Genomic DNA, 22,233 nt, shown 5'->3' on the forward strand with positions numbered 1-22,233 from the left:
CTCAAGCTGGTCAGACAAGTGGCAGTCAAGAGAGAGAGAGAGAGTGAGAGAGGGAGAGAGAGGGAGAGGGAGAGAGAGCGTGCAGCATCAAGCACGGGCCACGGCTGCAACGACCTGCTCAGCGCCATGGGGCAAGACAAATGCTTACAACTGTTGCAGGAGCTGCGCAGCGCTCGGCCAACTATTTACTGGCTGTACGCTCCTGTCTGGCAGCTAGGAAATAAATGAGTCAGCATTTGTTAGCCGGACGGCTGCGTTGATTGAATTGTTATTGTTATTGCCCAGGAGGCGTCTTAAAGTTGGCTTAAGCAGCTGAAGAAAATTCGCCACCTGCACATGCAGCAAACCTACAGCATACCTATACATAAATCTAGATATAGAAATGTGTACGTGTGTACGTGTGTATGTGTGTATGTATGTGTATATACGAGCACCGGGACTTTTCAATTAAAACAATTGTCAACGACAATAAGTTATACAAGTTAACAGCTAGTCGCTCCGGCCCCCTCCCCGCCTTCTGCAACCCGCGCCGCCCTCGCCTTCATTTCCGTCTCTGCCTTAGCCTCTGCTTGACTAGTGGCTCGTGATGTCGCTGACAGCCGCACGTACGCTTAATTAGAAAAAGTTGCAGCGTCCACCTCGACGCTTTGGGGCACGCCCACACCCAGATCCACGCCCAAGCCAGCAGCTGTCAGCGCTCTGCCACATTTTTGCAGCGGAAGTAAATTTACACTTGAGTTTTTATTATTTTCCGACGAGCGCGCAAAAGCGAGACTAATTTTCTTCAGCGCCCATTCCCATTCCCAGGGCCAGGCCCAGGCTCAGGCTCAGAGTCAGACTCAGACCGAGTCCGGCCTTCATTTCCACTTCCTTCCTTGGCGCCAGCAAAAGTGATCTGTGATGGCAGAAAAAATAGCAGAATTATGCAAAACTTTCTATACCCTGTATACCCCTTGCCTGAGCCAGAGCTCGTCTTTCCCATTCCCATTTCCATCTGCATTTCCACCTGCTTGTACCTTGGCTGTCGTACAACTGGCGCATAATTTTCTAACAAAAAAAAAAAAAAAAAAAAAAAGGAAAAAGAAGGGAAAAAGAAATTGCGGCGTGCTGCGCCTCAGCAGAAGGCGGACTCGGATGCACTGCAGTGCAGTTGGTTACTTGGCTTTTGTTTGCCTTTGGATCGTGTATCTCGTTTGCTGGCCTTTGTTCTAGCAGCTGCCTCTGTGTTGATCCGACTGCTGTCAGTTGGTTGGCTTGGCTAATTTTTTTGCACTTTGCGCCCAGCCACGCCCCGCTTCAAGCTCAATCCTTGGCCAGCCATCCACCTGTCCGTCGCGTCACCGGATGTCACGTGCGCATCATTTTCCAGCACTTTTACTGCCGTCTCCCCCTCCCCCGCCGTCGCACGGGATGTAATTATAACGGGCGTTGCTTAAATTAGTTGCCTCTGGCGTGGCGTGGCGTGGCGTGGCCCCAGCCACGAGTCATGCAATCCGGCTCTGACCTGCGGACCTGGCCTTTGCCAAGAGCATTGGCCAACCTGCACACAATCTGTATGCCAGCGCCCGTTAAGGTGGCCTGAGCTTCCATTAAAGAGGCTCGCATGTGATTTTTATGGTCGGGGTCCACATTGTTGACGCTGTTTGTTGTGGCTGCTCCGGTTATGCCTCGCCCTCTTTTAGTTTTTGTTTTTGTATTGGGCTTGCTTTTCGCCTCGTCCTTTCAGTTTTTGGCTTGGGCTTCGTTGCTTTTCTGTCAACGTCAGCGTGATTAGTTGTGCCATTTTGTGGCCGCTTTGTTTCAGCCGCTGTATCTGCTGCCGTCTGTCACTTTTTTTTGGGGTTTCGAGCACACGATCCAAATGATAAATATATGTATATATAGACATGCATACATATGCATTTTATCTATTTATTTGTGCACATATGCATATGCATGCGCCCAAAGGGGCAACTGCAGCTAATACCAATTAACAAACCCATAAACCTGACACACAGACTCGACCTCAAAACTAGGTGCTTGGCTCGCTTGTACTTACATCATTAACGGCATCATTTACACAGAGCAGCCTCCTGCTGGCCCCACAGTTGACGCTTTGGAAGACTTTAAGTTGCAACTAATGAGACTCCGAAACATAATTGTTGCCATTTACTTATATGGGCATGAGACCATACAGACACACACACACACACACACACACACACACAGACACACACACAGACACACACAGACACACATAAATAAAGTTTAGCTAAAAGTGACACGGCATGAAAAAGAAGCATCACAAACAACAACAACAACAGCACGAGTGACGGCTGATGCGACAGGTGCGGCAGTTGCGAGGAAGCACAACGAAAACAAATGCACCTAATGACACAATTTCACACACTCACACAATCACACACAAAAGCACACACACACATGCACATTCACACATACAGCACAGCTGGCAAATGGAGCATTGCAAGTGACGAAACTGTTATACGAGACTTAAGAGCGCCCCACACGGCGTATGCGTGCTCTCTGCTCGCATTCGGCTCTCTTTGGCATCCCAGTGGGCTGCCTCTCGCATTCGAAGTCGGCCGGCGACGGCGAATTGAGAGCAGCAAGTCAGTCAGTCGTTCGGCTGTCCTTTCGCCGCATCGGCTGTGCAACGACTGCGAGCTGCCAGCTGCCAGTTGCCAGCAGCCAACAAAGTGAAGCAGTTCGGGCCAGTTACTGGTGTGCATCCAGCCGGCTCAGCAAGCGGAGTCCGAGTCCGAGTCCGAGCACGAGTCCGAGTCTGATTTTGATTCTGAGTGCCAAATGACGCGATACGGCGCTAAGTGATAGCCGGCATTGTGGCATGCCGCGTACCATCCGCATTGTTGTGTGTTTGTGAAGCGACAGCACTTGATGAACTAAGCGCAAGTTCCGCCCACCAGCGCATCGGGTATGTTGCACATTTATCTTATTTTCTTGCACTGCAACTTGCTGCAGTTTCTGGTTGCAGTTGCTGCCGTTGCTGCCAAAAATAAAGTAACGGCGTCAAGTTTCAAGTTGCAACTTGTAACCTAGTTTGGATACTCGTGCCTTACCACAGCGTGCATGAATCAGGTTGTGCGAGCGAGACTCTGTGTGTTCAATTTGGGTGTGTGTGTGTGTGTGTGTGTGGATGGCTTGGCGGGCATTGCTTGCACTTTACGCTCGCTGCCTTTTCCCTTTTCCACTTACATTTTATGGAATTTCTCCGTGTACATATTATTCATGCCACTACCCAAAAAAAGAAAAGGGAAACAGTAGAAGCAGCAGCAGCAGCACCAGCAGCACCAGCAGGAGCAGTGAAAAGTGCAATGGCAGCCGGGATCCGGCACAGGCAGCCGTGATTTGTATGAATGCTGCCATTAAGCTGACGACGACAGAACAGCGGCACATAAAGGCGCCAGGTGGGGCATTCAGCCAGGCTGGGTGTGGGCTAAGAAATGCTTGCCTAACTTAGCGTACGTTGCTTTCATTACGTGCCTGTTGCCCATTTTCCACGCATTTTAAATGGCAACAGGGCGTATGCGTAACAGAGTGAGAGAGAGGGAGAGAGAGAGAGAGCGCGCGCTAGCAGATTGGGGCCAACAAAAATGACGCGATAAAACTTAGCCAAAAATACGAGAAGATGCAAACTTTGCGCTTACGAATTCAATTGCCTTAAGTTTTATTTAAAAACAAATGGTGGCAGATTTTTTAAATGACAAGAATTAAGATAACAAATTCACAGAGCGACGCAGCAGCAGCAGCAGCAGCAGAAAGATGTTGAAATGCTGGAAACAGAAATGTAGAAGCGTCAAGAGAGATCGTTGGGAAAAACTTTTGTACCGGCAAATAAAACAAAAGCCCGTCAAAGCCCTGGCACAAAATTGTTACAGCGTACAAATAGAAAAGCCCAGTAATTCAACAACAACAGCAACAACAACAACAGCAGCAGCAGCAACAGAAATAACAACAACAAGAACAAGAGGCAATGAAATACTTAAGCCAAAGTCGCGACACAGTCAAAGTCAGGAAGCCGCATGGCTCAGCCGGATGTGCGAGGCAACCATTTGGGTAGAGGGGCGGGCAGGCAGGCAGTATTCCCTCTTGCTCGTCCGCTTCGGCAAAAAGTCTAATAAATTAAGCAATTTACATGAATTGTCGTTTGCTGCGCGCCCCCAGACAACTCATTTGTATATGGCAACAAGCAGTGGGCGTGGCAGTCTTGGGATTTGTTAAAAGTAAAAAATAAAAGCAGAGCGAGAAAAAAAAATACACACACACACACAAAACTTTGTCGCTCGTTGACAATAATTCAAAGACTCGGCAAGAGCTCTTTGCGCCACATCAGCAACACCAACAGCAACACCAACAGCAACAGCAACACCAACAGCAACAACAGCAGCAGCAGCAACAACAGCGGCAGCAGCAGGCCGCAAGGTAACGGGCTCTGCAATTTGTTTAATTTTATTAAATGTATCTCCTGCTACTGCCTCTGCATCTGCTGCTGATGAGCTTGTTTTTTGCTACAACTGTTTCTTGTTGTTGTCATTGTTGTTGTTGTCAATGTTTTCTTTTGTTATCGTTGTTTCTTTTTTTTTTTTTGTGCTTTCTGCCTCAGTTGTATGCGCTTATCTGTGCGCATTTGCAAGTTTTTATTTTTTTTTGCAGTTGTTCGCCATTTAAAGCTATGAAATTTATGCGCATATTTTGTCCATTTGACTTTCAGTTGTTTTCCCTCATACACACATTAAACGCTCTAGTACTAGCACTATGTGTATCTGCTCAAATGAATGCCAGCTAAATAGCCGCGGGCAACAGCTCTTGTGGTAGGCGTTGCTGCCTCTGCTCCTGCTCCTGCTGCTGCTGCTGCTGCTGCAAGTTTGGCTCGCTCACAGATAAGCAACAGTTAAAAGTTTTTTGCTGTCAAAACTTTTTGGCTCAGAGCTGATTCCCTTCTATAGTTCTGGTTGCTATTTTGAGTGTTGTTGTTGTTGTTGTTGTTGTTGCTGCTGCTGTTGTTGTGTCAGCGTCAACACGTAGTAGTCAGAGCTAATCAAACTATTGATTGTTTGGCTGATTGCGGCAACGGATTTGACTTTGACTGCGATGTTTTTTATTGCCGACGCAGCCGACGCCAGGTGAAAGTTGTAAGTAACTTTGAAGTTTTTGGCTTTTTTTCTTGTTGTTGTTGTTTTTTTTTTTTTTTTTTTTTTTTTTGCTGGCCTAGCTTGACTTTCACTTTGGCAAACTAATACCAAAAGTTTTCGCTTTTCATTTGGTCTAGCTGGCAGGAAATTGATTTTTGATACCTTGCTGTGGCCCCACGCACGCACACCTCGACGCCTTTACGCTCTCTGAGTGAGCTTTGAACCCTTTAACGCTAAACTTTGGCAATACTTTGCTGTTGCTCCTGGCTGCTCCGACTGTTGCTCTTGGCCTTGTTGACAGCGCCTCATCATCTTGTTGCCTGGTGCTAACCTCTTTGACATGTAAAAACGAATTTGCCATGCGTTCGCTTTTGACACTTTTCCGAGCTGTTTATTGATTTTGCATAAACAGGCGAACTGAAAGAAAATGTCTGTCTGCCTGTCGGTGAGCGTGTGTGGGTGTGTCTGAAAATGAAAACTCTGATATAGAATTGCTTGCGATTACATTTCCATATGCTGTATACAATATAAAGTATAAGCACCTTTGCCCGAAACACTTTAAGCACATTCTGCTGCAGAGGTTCAGCTTATGAATCCGTAAAGCTCTGCTCGAACACTTGATCAACAAACTAAATGTGGTCCACACATTCTGTCCCACCTTGCAGAGCCCGGCCAGAATCGGTGCCAACAAGAACTCAATTTAAACATGCAGGTAAACACACGCCACCTGCTGCAGCCGAGGGCCATCTGCAAATGTTTAGAAAAGCTCTTTGCGGCGCACAAAGTTTAACTTGACACGAAATATTTAAAGTGCTAGACCAACCCACTCCTGCCAGCCCTTCCAATTTACTCAGTCACTCTTCCAACAACAATAAAAATAAAAAAATAAAAAAATGAGAAAAAAAAAATCAACAGTATTTTTTGTGTTGCATAATTATTTTTTATTTTCCTAAGCGCACACATTTTTGTCACTTGCCAGGGGTAAAATGGCATTTTTGCGGTTATTTAAGCCATTGCATAAATTTCAACCCAAAATGAATACCAACTCACACGCACACACACACACATATGCAAATTTACCGACAAGCGGGTGCTAAAGGCCAAGGCATGCAATTGCAGGAGCCAGCAGCAGGTCCAGCCTCGTGGCATAATGTTGCTGATCCCTTTGCAAAGAGGCAGACGTGCACACACATACACACACACACACACACGCGCACACACACTCACACACATACGTACGCTCACATTGAAACTCGCTTCAATGTCAAAGTTACGCCAGGAATGTGTGGAAAATTATTTTGCGATATAACGCGCGAATGAAAAATGTATAAAATATTCAAAGAAGCATTTCAGTCAGCATCAGCATCAGCATCAGGGCGAGGCGAGCTGCTCGCCTGCAATTTCATGTGGCACATAAGCAGCGTCTGAGCAAATTAAAATGTACCAAATTTGGAAACAATTCACGCGAATGCAAACGCGCTTTGCAATTTATGATACGAAGTAGACCCAAGATGGAGATGAGTGTGGCTGGTGTTGGAGAATTGAAGAACTTTCAGCTGCTAAACTTGAGCGATAATTCGAAAAACAAAAGCAAATAAGAAAGCAAAAAACACGAAAAAAAAAGGGAAAACAAAAAACTGATTTAAGTTTTAAGCGTTTAACGCTTTACAACCACAAAATGTCGACTCAAAGTTTCTCACACGCGTCGTACCTCCCTTCCCCCGCAGAGGGAGCAGCAGGGCAGCGCAATTTCATTGTCATGTTAGCCCAAGTCATAAAGTCAACGATGGAATGCAAAGTGCCGAAGTTTTAATTTAAATTTGCCAAGCTTCGCACTAAGGGCAACAACAACATCCGCAAAAATAAAGAGAAACGTGTAAAAATCAAAAAAGAAACCAAAGAAAAACCAGGCGCTTCCATAACCAGGAAAAAAGCAGAAAAAAAAAAGTGTGAGGAGCTGAGCGCAAGCTGAGAGGCTGCATAAAGGTAGTTTCGATTGCCAAATACCCTGCACGGTCAGCAATACTTATTTGCATATGTGGTAAGCCAATAGCCAATTGCTTCTAGTATACTAACAAATTGGGAATGAGATGGCCGATAAAATTGGTTGCAAATGGGGAAAGTGAATAAAGCAGAAATTTTCAAAATCCGCTCACCTATTTAATATATGTATATCTAATAGCTATATTTTATATCTAGCTCATAAATAAATGAGAAACTATATAGCTATACACATATATTCTCCTGACTAGAAAAGATAGTCTATATACCCTGGACGCCTCAATGGCTTTACCTACTCATGCATAAATTTGAGAAGTCATCAAAGCTTCTAGGTCCTCTGCATAAATTTTATTTTTTATTTGTATTTTAGTTTTTCAAGAGTAGAAAATTATTTTAAGAGACTGAGCTCAAAAATTAAATTGTAGTATCAAAAAATTAAAAAATAATTTAATTCTAATAATAATTTAATTCTAATAATAATAATTCTACTCAATAGAGTTTATTTTATTTGTTACATATATATTTATTTACTTATACATATGTATATTTATTTATTTTTATACTCCTTATATATCATATCATAATCATATTAATTTTTATACAAATATTTTCGATAGAAATTAAAATCTGCGGTAAATGCAAAAAAACACATTTCCCGAAACCGAAACCTAAGTTTGGGGAAATATAATCATATTTCTGGGATTTACAGTTGCAGCCAGTTGCAGTGAAAGGCTTTGAAGGCTTGAAAAGTCCGAAAAATCTGGCAAAGAGGCTTTCACTTGCAACTTTAACGGGTAGCGGATGAAAAAGAAAAAAATAAAAAATGCAGACAGAAAATACGATGCCTTTGAGTAACACAGTTTCTGAGTAACACTCGCTGAGTAACCACGGCGTTATCTGCATAACTCATACGCACTGTATGTCCGCGTTGGTGGCCGCAAAGCGGAATGTACGATCCCTCGACAGCCGCCGCCATACACTTTATCCGTTGTGGGAACGCATAAAGTGGAAAGGAATCTTCGTTCCTACCAGATGGCGTATGGTACAAACAGAGGGGGTGGAAGAGAAAGAGAGAGAGGGAGGAACGCCATGGAAACTCAGCCATGCATACGAGTTTTTACGTTAATACACCGACAACCTCCCCCTCCCCCCTCCTTCTCACTCTCTACCCCTCTCTCTCTCTTGCTGCATTTGAACCTACAATATGAGCAGAAACGTCACATGGTATAAATATTCATGATATAGATGACATATCGATTGAAATCAGTTGGAAAAATAGCAGTAGCCAAAATGCAGTTTTAAATTCTTGAAAATCTCCAGAATTGTCTCCAAGTTTGTCTTTTCCTCTTCGTAATTGTCGCGTGCTTGGCTTGAAACAATGACTGACTGACTGCTGACAGGATGCCTAGCTGATGGGCAGCAGCAGCAAACGAACGTTCACGGAGTCTGCAGGAGCCAGACTAATGAGGGCGTATTCATAGATTCGCGTCGCATGTAAATAAGCCACGACAACAGCAGCAGAGTTTCCTAGTTGGGTATGCTCCAATTGGCGATACCTAACACACATTCGAATTTCGAGCTCATTCATATGTATGAGCCGTAGCAGAAGGAAGTTTACTTTCAGCTAGAGCAAATGGAAAATGGGAAATGAGAAATTGATCCATACATTTTCTATTAGACAAACTTTATGATAGTTGCTGAAAAGGACTTGATTTATATGAAATACAGCTACAACTATTTGAAAATTTTGTGTTCGTGCCACTCGAGTGTCTTTGAAAACTTTGTGCTAGTTTGTGATACCCTACAAAACAATGTAAAGGGTATACAAGCAACACAACTGGCAAACAAAGTTGCAGCACAAAAGAAACAGGCACAAGAAAGCTGCTGCGTGTGTGTGTGTGTGTGTGTGTGTGTGTGTGTGTGACAATAGGCGGATCCCTAATAAAACAGGAAAGTGCTGCCTGATGGCAGGTAAAACCAATCTGGAATACATTGGGGCGTGGTGACATATTGAGCACGCTGCGCTGCGTCTGCCTGCCCTGGCAACAAAAGGCTCAAGGGAGTCGTAAGGCAGTTGCTATACTGGAGCAACTTAGGAAGTAGGCAAAGAAGTTGCCAAAGTCACAAATCATTCAATTTGCCCATTCAGGCTGGCCGAAAAATGTTGCATGAAGCTGAAGTTGGCTTGCTTCAAGAATTGCAGAACTTAACTATGCTAAGCCACACACAGACACACACATATATATATAGAATCCAAATGCCATCCAATTTGCATTCATATAATTTGCGACAATAGAATAGCAAATGCTTTGCTGCTAATTACCATCGATTCACTGTATTTTCCGCATTGAAAAGAGAATGTGTGGCAAATGGAAGTTTCGCAACTGATTGAGTCAATGATGATGCCATTAAAAGTCGCAAATTGATGTTTTTGTTTCAATAACATGTGTATACGTGTTAGTGTGTGTGAGCTGATGTGCGCCAATTATAATTGTTAGTGTGTGTATTTGGTATTCTAGGAACGGAAACATGCCAAGAGATTTATTTTTGATATTTCCGCTCAAGCAGAGCAACAATATGAGAGACTATGAGAATACAGCGAATGCTTCGAAACTTTTTCGATAAAAATGTAAATTTATTAGATATGTGTAACAAACAATCTGAAGCTTAGCCTGTGTATGTATGCTGTCCTACATATGTCGGTGTATGCATGTGTGTGTGTATGTGTGAACTATGAACAAACGAATGACAATAACGTTGATGACACTGACATCTGTCTGTGTGTGTGTGTGTGTGTGTGTATGGGGAGCATTGGGGGCTTTCAATGGCTGCTCGACGCTGTTAGCGAGTGGGTGATGATCTCTGGCCATCACGCACGAGTGGCTGAATCATATTTCTATGATTTTTTATTGACGCATTCTGATATGCCAGTTAACAATTCATTCATTGACTTGGGCGCTATTTGTATATGATTATTGTATATACAAATTTTATTTATTTTGTTAGTTGAGCTTAGCACGCGTGCTGACTTTTTAGTAGTTGAATCTGGCTGGCTCATTTTCCTCCTTTTTTGGTCTCTCTCTCTCTCTCTCTCTCTGTCTCTCGTAACTCATCTGTTTTATGTTGCGCAACAAATTATTCATGAAAACTTTGCGTATAACATAAAAAAATTTATCACATAAAACTGCGCTGTGTGACAAGGCGTAAATATTGTGAGTCCAGGAGAGGCAAATAGAAGTAACCTTAGGCCCAAGTGAAAGTAAAAAGTTTCTTTTACAACGGAACAAAGCCAGGATTCAGATTCAGGTCTATGAAATCATATTATCTCTCATATGAGTTGGACTCAGAGTTCGACAGGCTACACATTTTATTGGCTGGATTATGTTATAGCCCCGTTAATGCTTAGCCACTCAGTAGTCTATGTATTTTTCGAAATAATGCGTATGCCCGCATTGAAATGGAGAATTCACTTCATATGTATATGCACAAAATGATATAATTAAGGCTTAAATTGATTACACAGACAGTTGAACAAACAGAGAAAGAGAGAGAAAGAGAGAGAAAGAGAGAGTGAGAGAAGGGAGAGTGAGATGGGTGACACAGCTGGGGCTATCGGTAAATAAAATAGTATTTATCAATATTTCAATGAGCCCATGTCGGATCAAGTGGCGTTGGTTTATAAATTAATCAATGAATCGCATTTAACGGTAATAAATTTTTAAAGCACGCACTTTAACCGATAAACACACACAAAATTAAAAATTCACACAATCAGCGGTAATCGCAGTGCAGTGCACACAACAAACAGGGAATATTAAAAAAAAAGAGAAGAAGCAGATGCGGATGCGGATGTGGATGCAAAGGGAGGAATGAAAAGGAGAATTAAGATTCTTGCCAAATTTCACAAACATCTCGATTCGCACAGAGAACAGGCGAGAAGGGACAATGGGACACTGGGACAATGGACAGTGGACACAATGGAATGGATGACAGGACGATAGAGTGCTATTATGTTCAAATTATGCGTTACAAAGTCAGAAGCAAACAGTTGAACAATGAGGGGACGGCTCACATCCTTTACGCCAATATCTATTTAAGATGCAGCCAAAGGAGTCCGTTAAGTGTGGAGCGGGGGAAAAACATATTTTTAAATCAAAGTGAAAGAAGGCAAACCGCTATTAGGCCACATCGTGGGGGGGTGGTAGATGGTTAAATCCGAAAAAGGTTACAAATAGCCAACATAAAAAAGTTTATTGGCGCAAAAGGATTGAAAGCAACGCTCGGTCCATCGGCCGGACATCAGCCGGACATCGGCGACAGGATCAGAGCGGCCGGAACGTAGCCTGCATGCCAAATCGATGCCTTCGCCCGATGCCTGGCCCCAATAATATGCTCAATGGTGGGCACGGCCCAGCCGTATTTATTGTTGTTTATGTGCTCGGGATCTGAATGCCAGGCCAATGGTCCACGCTGTCATTGTCCAAAGTGAAACCCACAAACGCCTTTGATTTTCATTTTACGCTTCAGTCTCGGGGCTTTTCGCTTGTCGCCTTTTGCCTTTCGATTTTGTTTTTTCTTTTTTTCGTTTTTCGTCTTTCGATTGCTTTTGTTTGCCGTTGTTAAAAAACATTTATGCACCATAATCAAAAGCAATGAGACACCCACACATGTTGCTATTGTTATAGCCACAATTGTTGTTGTTGTTGCTATTGTTGTTGCTGTTGCTATAGTTGCGAGATCACACAGTTCAGCTGAGTCCTGGGCAAGGTTATGGCATTTGATTATTGCCTAGGATTAGGCTATAATTGCGTATCGCATTTCGTTATTTGTTTTCATTCCACAATGTCTCCTCGTCGCTTCGAGTCGAGAGACGCTGCCATTAGCTGCTCGTATAATGTGCTCGGTGCCGTTTCATTGCCAAAGGGGAATTGGGAGTCGGTATAAATGCGGCAATATGTTGTGATGAGCTTCAAAGCCGATAATTCCAGCAAATTGATGCGTTTTATAATTCGCCCCATTTTAATATACGCTGCGTATGAGTTATATTATGCCGAGAGCACCGGGAGCTGCGCACCATTCAAGCTGAGGACAACAGAAATGTCGGTATGAAATTGTTGGCTTGCTCTGGAGCTGAATTCTGGAATTGGCTTAAAAATTTCAGGCATATTTGGTAACGGGTCATTAAATACGGAAATTGAGTCAACAAAGCCAAAACGCCAAACAGGAAGGAAATACACACAGCCCACAAATACACACATAACAGCACACATGCCCTCACACACACACACCCACATACATACAGGCACTGGCTCACATTCAGTTACAGTTGGAAAACAACTCGACAGCGTTTTTGTGGCTACGCAAAGTTAAGGTTACCGAAAAGATTCCTTGAATTCGGTTGCTTGGCTATTTTTGTTGTAGCTATTCCCATGGTTCTGGTTATGTAACATTTGGCTGTGGCCAGCACTGGCCCCCCTTGCCCCCTTTGCCCCCTTAACCCCCCTTTCACCCACACAGACACACACTCACACATATGCAAACTCGGTAATTGCTGTGCAAAGAAAAGAGCAACAGCGGCAGATTTCTTGCTCCCTCTCTCTCTCTCTCTCTCGATTGGCTGCCAATAACAGTGAAAGGAACGCTCCCATGCACACAGCACAATAATATGTTTGCTTGTGTCTCTGGCTGTTGCTGCTGACTGAGTCAGAGGTTGTCCAATTGGACTGGGCGAGCATCCGTCTGTGGGGGCTGCCGGTCAAGCGTAAAATGCAAAACATATTCCCATTCACATATTTAAATTTCTTTATTTCGCTCGCTCTATACAATTTTTGATGTAGATTTGTTTGGAGCTGCCGTTGGCGACCGCCGCGCGCTGACAAAGTTGGAGCTGCTCGACCAGTAGATACCCAGGATTTGCAACGAAAACTTTGCCAGGAAACTCTGAGCGGATAATTAGTGTAGACAAAGCCAACTTAGACTCCCCTATTCGAGCTGTAAATGAGCTGTGATATTTGAGCTTTGCTTAACAAACTTCCTACTTTACTTAAGTTAACAGTTCGAACTTCCTTCTGCTCCTAATTTATTTATGATAACAACGATTGTGCAAAGAGTTTGCTTAGTGCGAAACTCCGAAGAAATAATTGTGCAGATTACACTTACAGAGAGATAGTGAGAGAGAGAGGGGGGGGGGGGGGAGATTGATGCGTATATCCGGAGGAATGCAGGTTGTAGCTTCAATTTGTATGGAGCACAGCAAAGGCAGCGCCCTGAAGTATGCCATAAACATAATTAAAATGTTTTTAATTTACATTTGCCAAGTGGCAAGAAAATTAACTTTTCAGCATTGTTGGCGACAATCTCATGCAGGGGCTGGCTGCCGTTCGAGCCGTGATCACGAAATGGCTCTGGGCCAGGGTCGTCATGGGCTATGCAACAGCAACAAGCGCAATTAACATATTTTATCAATCTTTTCACATTGCCCCCATGTTGCCCCTATCCTGCCCCTGCCCCTGCCCCTGCCCAAGCTGTTCATGCGCTATCGCCATTGCCCCGTCCGCACTTACGCAATTTAAATAACTCAAGTGGCAAACGGCACATCGCAAGGACACTCGACAGAGGCGCAGACATACGAGCATCAGGAGGCGGGCAGACAGCCATGCCTACTGGAGGCAAGAAGGCAGCCAGCGTCATCCACATAAACACATTAACACTTTGTGCGTGTGAGCGCCTGTATATATATATATGTGTGTGTGTGTGTGTGTGTGTGTGTGTGTGGCGCAGGTGCTGAGAGGGTAGCGGGGTCAAAGTTGGCCAGGCCACATTAAGCTCAGCGAGTTTTTTGCCCGGGTCACTGGGCCGCAAGGTCGCCCCGCATTACGCACTTGGCCAACTGAGACATCAGGCGGATAAGCAGGACTCGCAATTCAGCGGCAAACACGCGGCAAAACCAAGCACATAAATTACACTTTAATTTTGCAGCATTTTTGGCCACGGCTTATAAATCAACAGAACCGGACGGGACGGGGCGGGGCGGGGCTGGATTGGGCTGAGCTGGTCTGTTATGGGCGGAGCGCGGGAAAAAATGAAAAACGAAAATGAAAATGAAAATAAAAATATGAGCAAGTGCCACCATGAAGCGACAGCTGCTGCCTGGGTCTCTGCTCTCTGCTCTCTGCCTCTGCTCTCTGCCATCCGCTGGGCCATGTCCATGGGCAATATTGAAATTTCAATTTAATTACATGCATTGAGCGGAGCGAAGGCACTCCATGCTGCCCACCACTTGCCAACAAAACGAAAAGTCGAGCACCAACAACAACAACAACAGCAGCAACAATATTAGCAGCAACAAGCCAAAGCGCAAAAAATTTGAAGTGCACTGTGGTCACAGCGAAATTTGTTGAGATAATTGTGCGCAAATTGTATTATTATGAAATGGGCATCCGTTTTTGGGTGCTTTGCTACTCTCGCACTTATTATCAAAATTGGATTTCGAGTGCGGCTCGACCACGGCCTGGCTTAACTTTGACCTTAACAACACTAACTCAGTTCGGCTCTTTGCGTAATTGGATAATGGCCGAGATTTGGCTGAGACGAGAAAGAAAGCCAAGCAAATCCAATTAGCTGCAACCAGAGAAGGAACTGCGGCCAGAGCGAGGAGCTGCTGCCATTGAAACTTTCACACTGTGCTGTCCGGAAAATAGCTGAGCCAGCGGGCACAAATGTGTCAAAGATCTATTACGTTCGCACGAATCTGTTAAAGTCTACTAAATATCTGGAATGGCCAGAGTGAAATAGAGTCAGCCAGTTACTATCAACTAGTTTTTATATAAATATGCATATATGGTTTACTCGCATATTTATCGCTTTAAATATATATGCTAAAAATGCAGCTATCCATCGATGCGTAACACTATCCAACTAGAACTCTAATAAATATTAAATTGTTTTAAAAATGCTGAACAAACGAAGTTGATTAAACTTTTGAGAGCTGTGCTCCGAAAGCTAGCTCGACTGCATATACCCTGAACTGATGAAAACTAATTGATTAAACTTGTGCTAGCTGAACTTTATGGGGTGTTCCAATCTCATATATACCCATTGAAAATTGAGAGTAAATATAAACAGCAGCAGATGTGCCTAAAGCATATCAATTGCTAATCGAGGCGAAGATCCAGAAATTATTATAATTTTGGTCAATATCGTGAATAATAGAAATGATGTGTAGTTTTCCGTTGAGTGCATTCCATAAACTAACTATCGATAAAAATCGATAATGCACTTCAAGCGTAGCTCGAATACCAGAAAGCATTAAAATCTCTCATTTGTTATCAATTTATGATTTGCAAATTTAGACTATTTTGACTTCTGGCTTATGCATCCCTTCTCCAAATTTGCTCACCTATTAGACTTTTGAAAAATAACCGATATATATGTTATTACAAATCCGTAAAACTGTAACTAAATAAATCAATTGATTACAACAAATATTTCATAATACAGTAGAATCCTGTTATAGCGCAGCTCAAGGGAGCGTTACTTTACGAGGAAGAGCTTTACTCTATAAGTTTGCTCATATCATTTAATCTGGGGACCAGCATTTTCGTCTCTATAAACATACGGATGCTATAAGCGGAGTCGTTATAGCCGAACTCTACTGTTTAGTCAATAATCGCAGCTATAATATATTAGGAGCATAGAATGATATGAGTAACAGCTCTTCGCAGCTCTCAGTTGTATAGGTATCTCACAGTCGGTCACTCTCGAGAACATGAGAACTCTCACTTGTTACATTTTAAAATTTTTTATTTCTTAAATGGGCGACTAACGAGGCGTGCTGGGAGCAACAATGCAAGCCATTCTGTCGAATTCTGGGTAATGTTTTTAATTAATTCTTAGCAGCGTGGCAAATGGAAGCAAATGGAAATACAAGACTCGCGAGTCGGGCGAAACAGAGATTCAAAGTCAAAGTTGCCAGCAGCGTCGAATGCATGAAATGAAAATATTATGAATAAATTTCATTCATGCAAAAGTCGCCTGAAGTCCGACCGCAAGTGCGGCACTTTGGCATGTTTATATGTGGATATGTATGTGTGTGTGTGAGAGTGTGTGTGTGTGTGTATGTGAATGCGGTGACTGTGGCTCGTTAGGGTAACCACATGCCGCGGGCGCCAGGACGGGTGAAATCAATTTTAAAGGGAATTTAATAAAAATGCATTTTTGCGCATTTTGTGGCAATTAAATGCTGGCCAAACGGAGTTTCCACTGCCACATTTAAGCACACATGTTGCCTGCCTTACCCGCCACCCCGCCAACCCGACCCGCTCACCCAGCCCGGGCAAGCACGTGTAGTAATTAAGCTGATGTGCAAGATTTTGACGTGGTGCGAACATTGCCAGCAGCGGCAGGCAATTAAATTGATGCTCGAACGGACAACTTAACCCACAATTTCGGGCGCGATCTGGTGCGACAGATTTATGACAATCTATGTGTCTGGGCACTAGGCAGCGCAGAGGGGATCTCGCAGTGGCTCACCTGGCTGCAGCGGCTGCTGGAGAGGGGCGCGAGCCAAATACTTTTGAAATAAACATTTCAATTTGCTGCCAACACTGCGCTGTGGCAATTTGGTGTGAAAAACTTGTGGATATATTTAGATGTCGCCTGCTGTTGCCTGGGCTCCTCGCCGGCTGGCTGGGCGCGGATTTTATGGGCATGTGACGGGAACATCTTCGTGCCAATTGCATGGCAGGCGAAATGTGTCAAGTGAGCGGTGACTGATGTGGCGAGTAACTAGCAGACGCACCACCTCCCCCACCATCATCGCCACTGGCACAATGAAGCTCAGCGAGGCAAAGCGGAGCGTAATAAGCTGCACTTGTACATAAAAAGTCTCTTTTATTGTGGAGCACAACACATGACTAGAGAGCTGTAGAGACAAGAGTGTAGTGGGGATATCGTGCCAGAGGGAGGAGGGAGTTGGAGGCGGAGGCTCACTTAAAAAGACGTTGGCTTCATTGCGGCAATTGTCTGAGCCAGTTAGACGCAGCCGCACCCCTTTGCAGCGACTGTCACTGTCAATGTCTCCATGACAGAGCTCGGTAATAATTTGTTTATGGACCTGGCTTTCGAGCCGGGGCTCAAATACATTACACGCGCAATGTTAATCTGCTTTTAATTAAAAGCAACGAACAAAGCTCTAAGCAGCTTTCACTTCTGCCTTGCTTCCTCGCAGAAGTCAGACACAATTGAAGGCAACTCGACCCGAGCCGAGCCGTGCCGTGCCGCGCCGCGCCGACTCAACTAATTGCCATTTGTTTTGGCTGCCTTGACTTGGCCTGCTTTTTATTGTTTGTGGCATTGCGGCCACATAAGAGCCATTTGTTCCCTGCCAAAAATGTTGCCGGCATCGTTCAGGAGTCGAGCTCTGGCCCTGGCTGTGATGCCAATTACAATACAAATGTTATCACTGACAATGACACGAAATGAATGACAATGAGCGTATATATATATATATATATATACATATATATGTGTATGTGTGATGTGTTATGTGGACGACGGCCGGGAGAATGAATAAACTATGTATGGGAGCAGCCCATTAAGCTCACTAACGCAAACATACCCAAGGGACGATTGCGGAAACAAATAAACTTGGCCAAATAACACGGCCCATTGCAGGCCATAAACAATGAAATCCATATGCACCCTCGCAATCTCTACAGATATCAGCATTCACCGTTATAGTGCTGCCTTGCCAAGCTCTGAAGAATCTAAAAAGTAATATATTCTGTTTCACAATGTTTCTCTCTCTCTCTCTCTCCCTCTCTTACTGTTACTATTGCAGATTCCTTTTCTATCTTAAATATTTGTCGGAAACTGTTTAACTCTTTATCACTCCTTCAACCGACTAAAAAACATATTTCAATTCAATATCAATCAATGTAAAAAAATCTTGCAAAAATAAACTTGGCTTTCTATAAATAAAAGTATATATAATTTTAATTGATATAGCCAGATTTCTGATATACTGCACAGTTATATCAAATGATTACGAATCCATTTCTCATGAATGTATAACAATTCCATTAACCTGAATTCTCGCCAAACAATAATGATTGATGGCAAAATATTAAGAAAATCAATCAAGCTATGAAACAAGCTCGCCTTTGACCACAACAAAAAAATACAAATATCAACAGTGTAAAATATGTCAAAGACAATTAATTATAAAATCCATAAAGCCCAACAAACGAACGCCCAGAGCACAACAAACAAAAACAAAAAATATTAATAATAATAAAAACAGGACGAACAAAATTGTCTGAAAAATGCGCCTGCCAAAATTCTCTTTCATAATAATTTGTTCAAACACGCTGGAAAGGTAGATCGGCAGGGGTTGACCGCTTGTTTATATAGTACAAAGGTAGAGATAAATCAGATTTAATGGAGGAGGACGGGCGTAGGGGGAGTTTTAAAAACGATGTTTTAATAATAATAGCAGACAAACACAGTATCAATATAATATAGAAATATGTACGTGTGTGTGTGTCTGTGTGTGTGTGTGTGTGTGGGTCCCTCGCACAGACAGTAAAAATAATGTTTGCGAGGGAAAGCAATAATAATGTTGCTGCAAACACATGTTTACAGTAGCAATGCGATGTGACCGCACAACAACAACAACGAGAGCAGCAACAACAACAACAACAATAACAAGAGCAACAGCTGCTGGAAACAGACAATGCGAGCGAACCGAAGCTGTGCACTTTCCCCCTGCAGATACGTCTGTGTGCACATTTTAATCAATAAACAAACGTAAAAATATGACAAACAAATTAATAAAATGCAACAAACACACAAAAGATTGAAACAAAGTTCGAGGGTGGAGCACACCGCATGACAAAATGTGATAAATGAAGCTGCACCGAAGGCCTGCCAATGACAATGGAACATCAGCGAGAACAGAGGCAGCCTTTGACTAAATATAGATGTGAAGCACTCACTCTCTCTCACTCTCCCCCTCTCTGTCTCTATCTCTGACTGTTGCTCTTTTGGGCGAGCCGATGCATTGTCGAGTAATTGTGACAATTTGGTCCCACACAAATGGCATAATAAATGTTGAGCCTACGATGAGATGTGTGAAGTGCAGCAGCCGATTCACGATGCACGACCCCCGCCCCCTGCCACTGCCCCCACTCTCTGTCCTCTGCCCTTTGATGGCCGTTGCCGGAAGTGATTTCTGACTCAGCTGCTGCAAAGCGCGGAGCTAAACTCGCCGTCAGCCGCATCAAGAGCCATAATGCGAAATTCTGCTGCTTCGGCAATGCGGAAGTTGCTGCAATAACTATGCCAATAAGCCAGTCACAGAACCCACAACTAAGCGATGCTCTAACTAGAAGAGAAGATTGTTAATTGGAAGTAGTTTGTAGACTATTTCTGATCGCTGAATATTAAACTCATAATATTGATTAAAATTATATATTAAATTCAATTCATATTTAATATTACTATTTTATAATAATATTATTACTATTTAGTGCTCTAGGCATTGAACTACTTACTGAATGCGAAATTAATTTTTTATATTTTATATTTAAATTATATTTATATTGAATTTATTAATATATAATATAATTCACTATAAAATTTTAAATTATATAAATTTAATAATATTTTTATATTTTATTTAAATCAAATTTATATTGATAATTATAAAATAATTCAATATAAATGTAATAATAATTATATTTCATAATATATTTTTTTATTTTATTTTTAATACTCAGGGTATTTGAAATCTCAGCTGAAAGCAAAAATAAATATATATTGAATGGAATAATATATTATATAACTTAATATAAATTTAAAAAAATACATAAATAAAACTTTTTGTGTATAATACTCAGATCATTTGAAATCAATAAATACGAAACTCATAATATTATTGTGGTATTTAGTTGAAATAAATATTATAATAAATTATAATATTCTTCTTGTATTTAGTTGAAATAAATATTATAATAAATCATAATATTCTTCTTATATTTAGTTGAAATAAATATCGAATTTAATGATATTATTATTTGTAATATTCAACTAATTTGAAATGACAAGAAATTCTATAAATATTTTATAGAATTATTAAAATTTGTAAAAGAAAAATATTAAACCAATCAAAAAGCGTTATAAATGTATTATATGATTTATAATTATATGATGATTTACATTTCAAATATTAAATCTTAAATCTCAAAAGGTCTTTCAATTTTGAAATATGTATTTAAAGCATCCCAATTAATCAGTTAGTATTACATGTAGCATTAAAATCTATACGTTTAAAATTTTAATTTGATTAGAGAATAAAGAGGAAAATTGATGAATAATAGTAGTAGTTTATACAAAGGGCAAAACAATTCTTGTTTCAATTCATTTCTTCAGCTTAACCCTAAAAGCAATTAGTTTTACTTAAAATTATAAAAATAAATATTATGACACAGCGACCCTCCAAAGCAAGATCAATGTTGATAAATTAGAAGTAAATAAATAAAAAACACACTTACAACAGACAAAGCCACATAATACCTATAGCCATGCAGTGCCCTATATACATAGTCGAAACATCAAGTCTCTATTGGAAATTGATGAAAACGCGCTTTAGGCTCCATTGATGCATTCTGCAGCGAAATGCACACACTTACGATATGCAATCGCTTTACCCTTTCTCCACATGATTAACAGTTATCCCAATGTTGAGCTATTGTCTATCCAACTTGTGCGCCCATCTAAATTGCTATTATGGGCGCACAGCCACGCCTTTGCGCTGCATTAAGCGCCCATTAGAATACCAAATGGAGTACAACGGGCCGTGGGGCTATTAGCATCGGCGGGTGGGGGAATACAGGGGATAAAGACAACAATAATTTGTGATGCTGCGAGGCCGGCGGGCAGATGAGGAAGATGCGGAGATTAAAGGATTTCAAAATGTGCATTTCCGGAACTGCAGCGCATAATTAAGCAGCCGCGGGATGCAATAAATAATGAAACCGACAAATTCCAAAATCCATTGGCAGCATCAATTAAAGGCTTTGCTATTGGGCTCAAGCCAAGAGTGTGTGATTGCTGGTCAATTAGCCAGCAGAATAGAGAATAGAGCATGTCGCCATATAGAATATACGCATATACAAATTTCGGCGTTTGAATGGAATGCGTGGACCCGCTAAGGTCAGCTCAAATGCTTATCGGAGTGGCCCATGGAGTACCATAAATCAAACAGGAAATGGTGGCACGTGATCGCTGCTGAAATGCAATTGTTTTGCGGGACTGTTTATGGGGCGGGGTCTCCACTTGCCCGGCCATAAATTATTTATTTAGAACTTGGCTGCGTTTAACGGCATGCAATAAAATTAATATATACATATTCTGCACTGCGCTGCTTTGTCAACAACTAATTGAAACATTATTTGTCTATCTCTTTCCAGCTAATTGCAGTGCGGACCATTAGAAAACTTTGTACGAAGTGCGCCTGTGTGTGTGTGGACAAGTGCGTCTGCCACATGAAGCAATTAGACGCAACACTAAAGTCGCCTATAAATGTCAACTAACAAATATTTTCGCGGAAGAGAAGCCGAAACATAACAAAATCTAACGAGCAGCAGAGGGCACACACCAGCAACATAAAACTCTAGAGCTTAGCAACATGTTGCCAAGCGGTGCCAATGCGATGGCAACATTTACCAATTGCTGCTAAGCAGCGATGGCAACAACAACATTCACGCAATCACTTCGTGCGCGTTTAGTCGCATTCGTATCTCTGTCGGCTGCGCGTCTTCCTCTATCGGCTGTGTGACGCATTCGTTGTGACTTCGCTGCGGCAGCGACTAAGCAGAATGACGTATTGAAAACAGACAAAGCAAAGTAAAGAAGCATCGAAGCTGATTGTACGTAAACAACAATTCAAAATATTAACGAGTTCAAGAAACTTATTTAACACAAAGGAAAAAAAATGCAAAATAATAAATAAATAAATAATATAAATATAATAAATAATAAACATTAATTCTAAATATTAAAAAGTTGAAGAAAATAAAAA

The 22,233-nt window shown here is 42.1% G+C and overlaps 1 long non-coding RNA gene across 1 annotated transcript; it reads left to right on the forward strand.

Moving 5' to 3' along the window:
* Nucleotides 1-2,633: 2,633 nt before the first annotated feature.
* LOC122756796 lies at nucleotides 2,634-22,063 on the forward strand. The gene is made up of 2 exons (XR_006356646.1): nucleotides 2,634-2,932; nucleotides 21,623-22,063. It is a non-coding gene; the product is annotated as an uncharacterized LOC122756796 (long non-coding RNA).
* The last annotated feature ends 170 nt before the right edge of the window (nucleotides 22,064-22,233 follow it).

This window comes from Drosophila mojavensis, unplaced genomic scaffold (genome assembly GCF_018153725.1).
Source record: "Drosophila mojavensis isolate 15081-1352.22 unplaced genomic scaffold, ASM1815372v1 contig_16, whole genome shotgun sequence".
NCBI lineage: Eukaryota > Metazoa > Arthropoda > Insecta > Diptera > Drosophilidae > Drosophila > Drosophila mojavensis.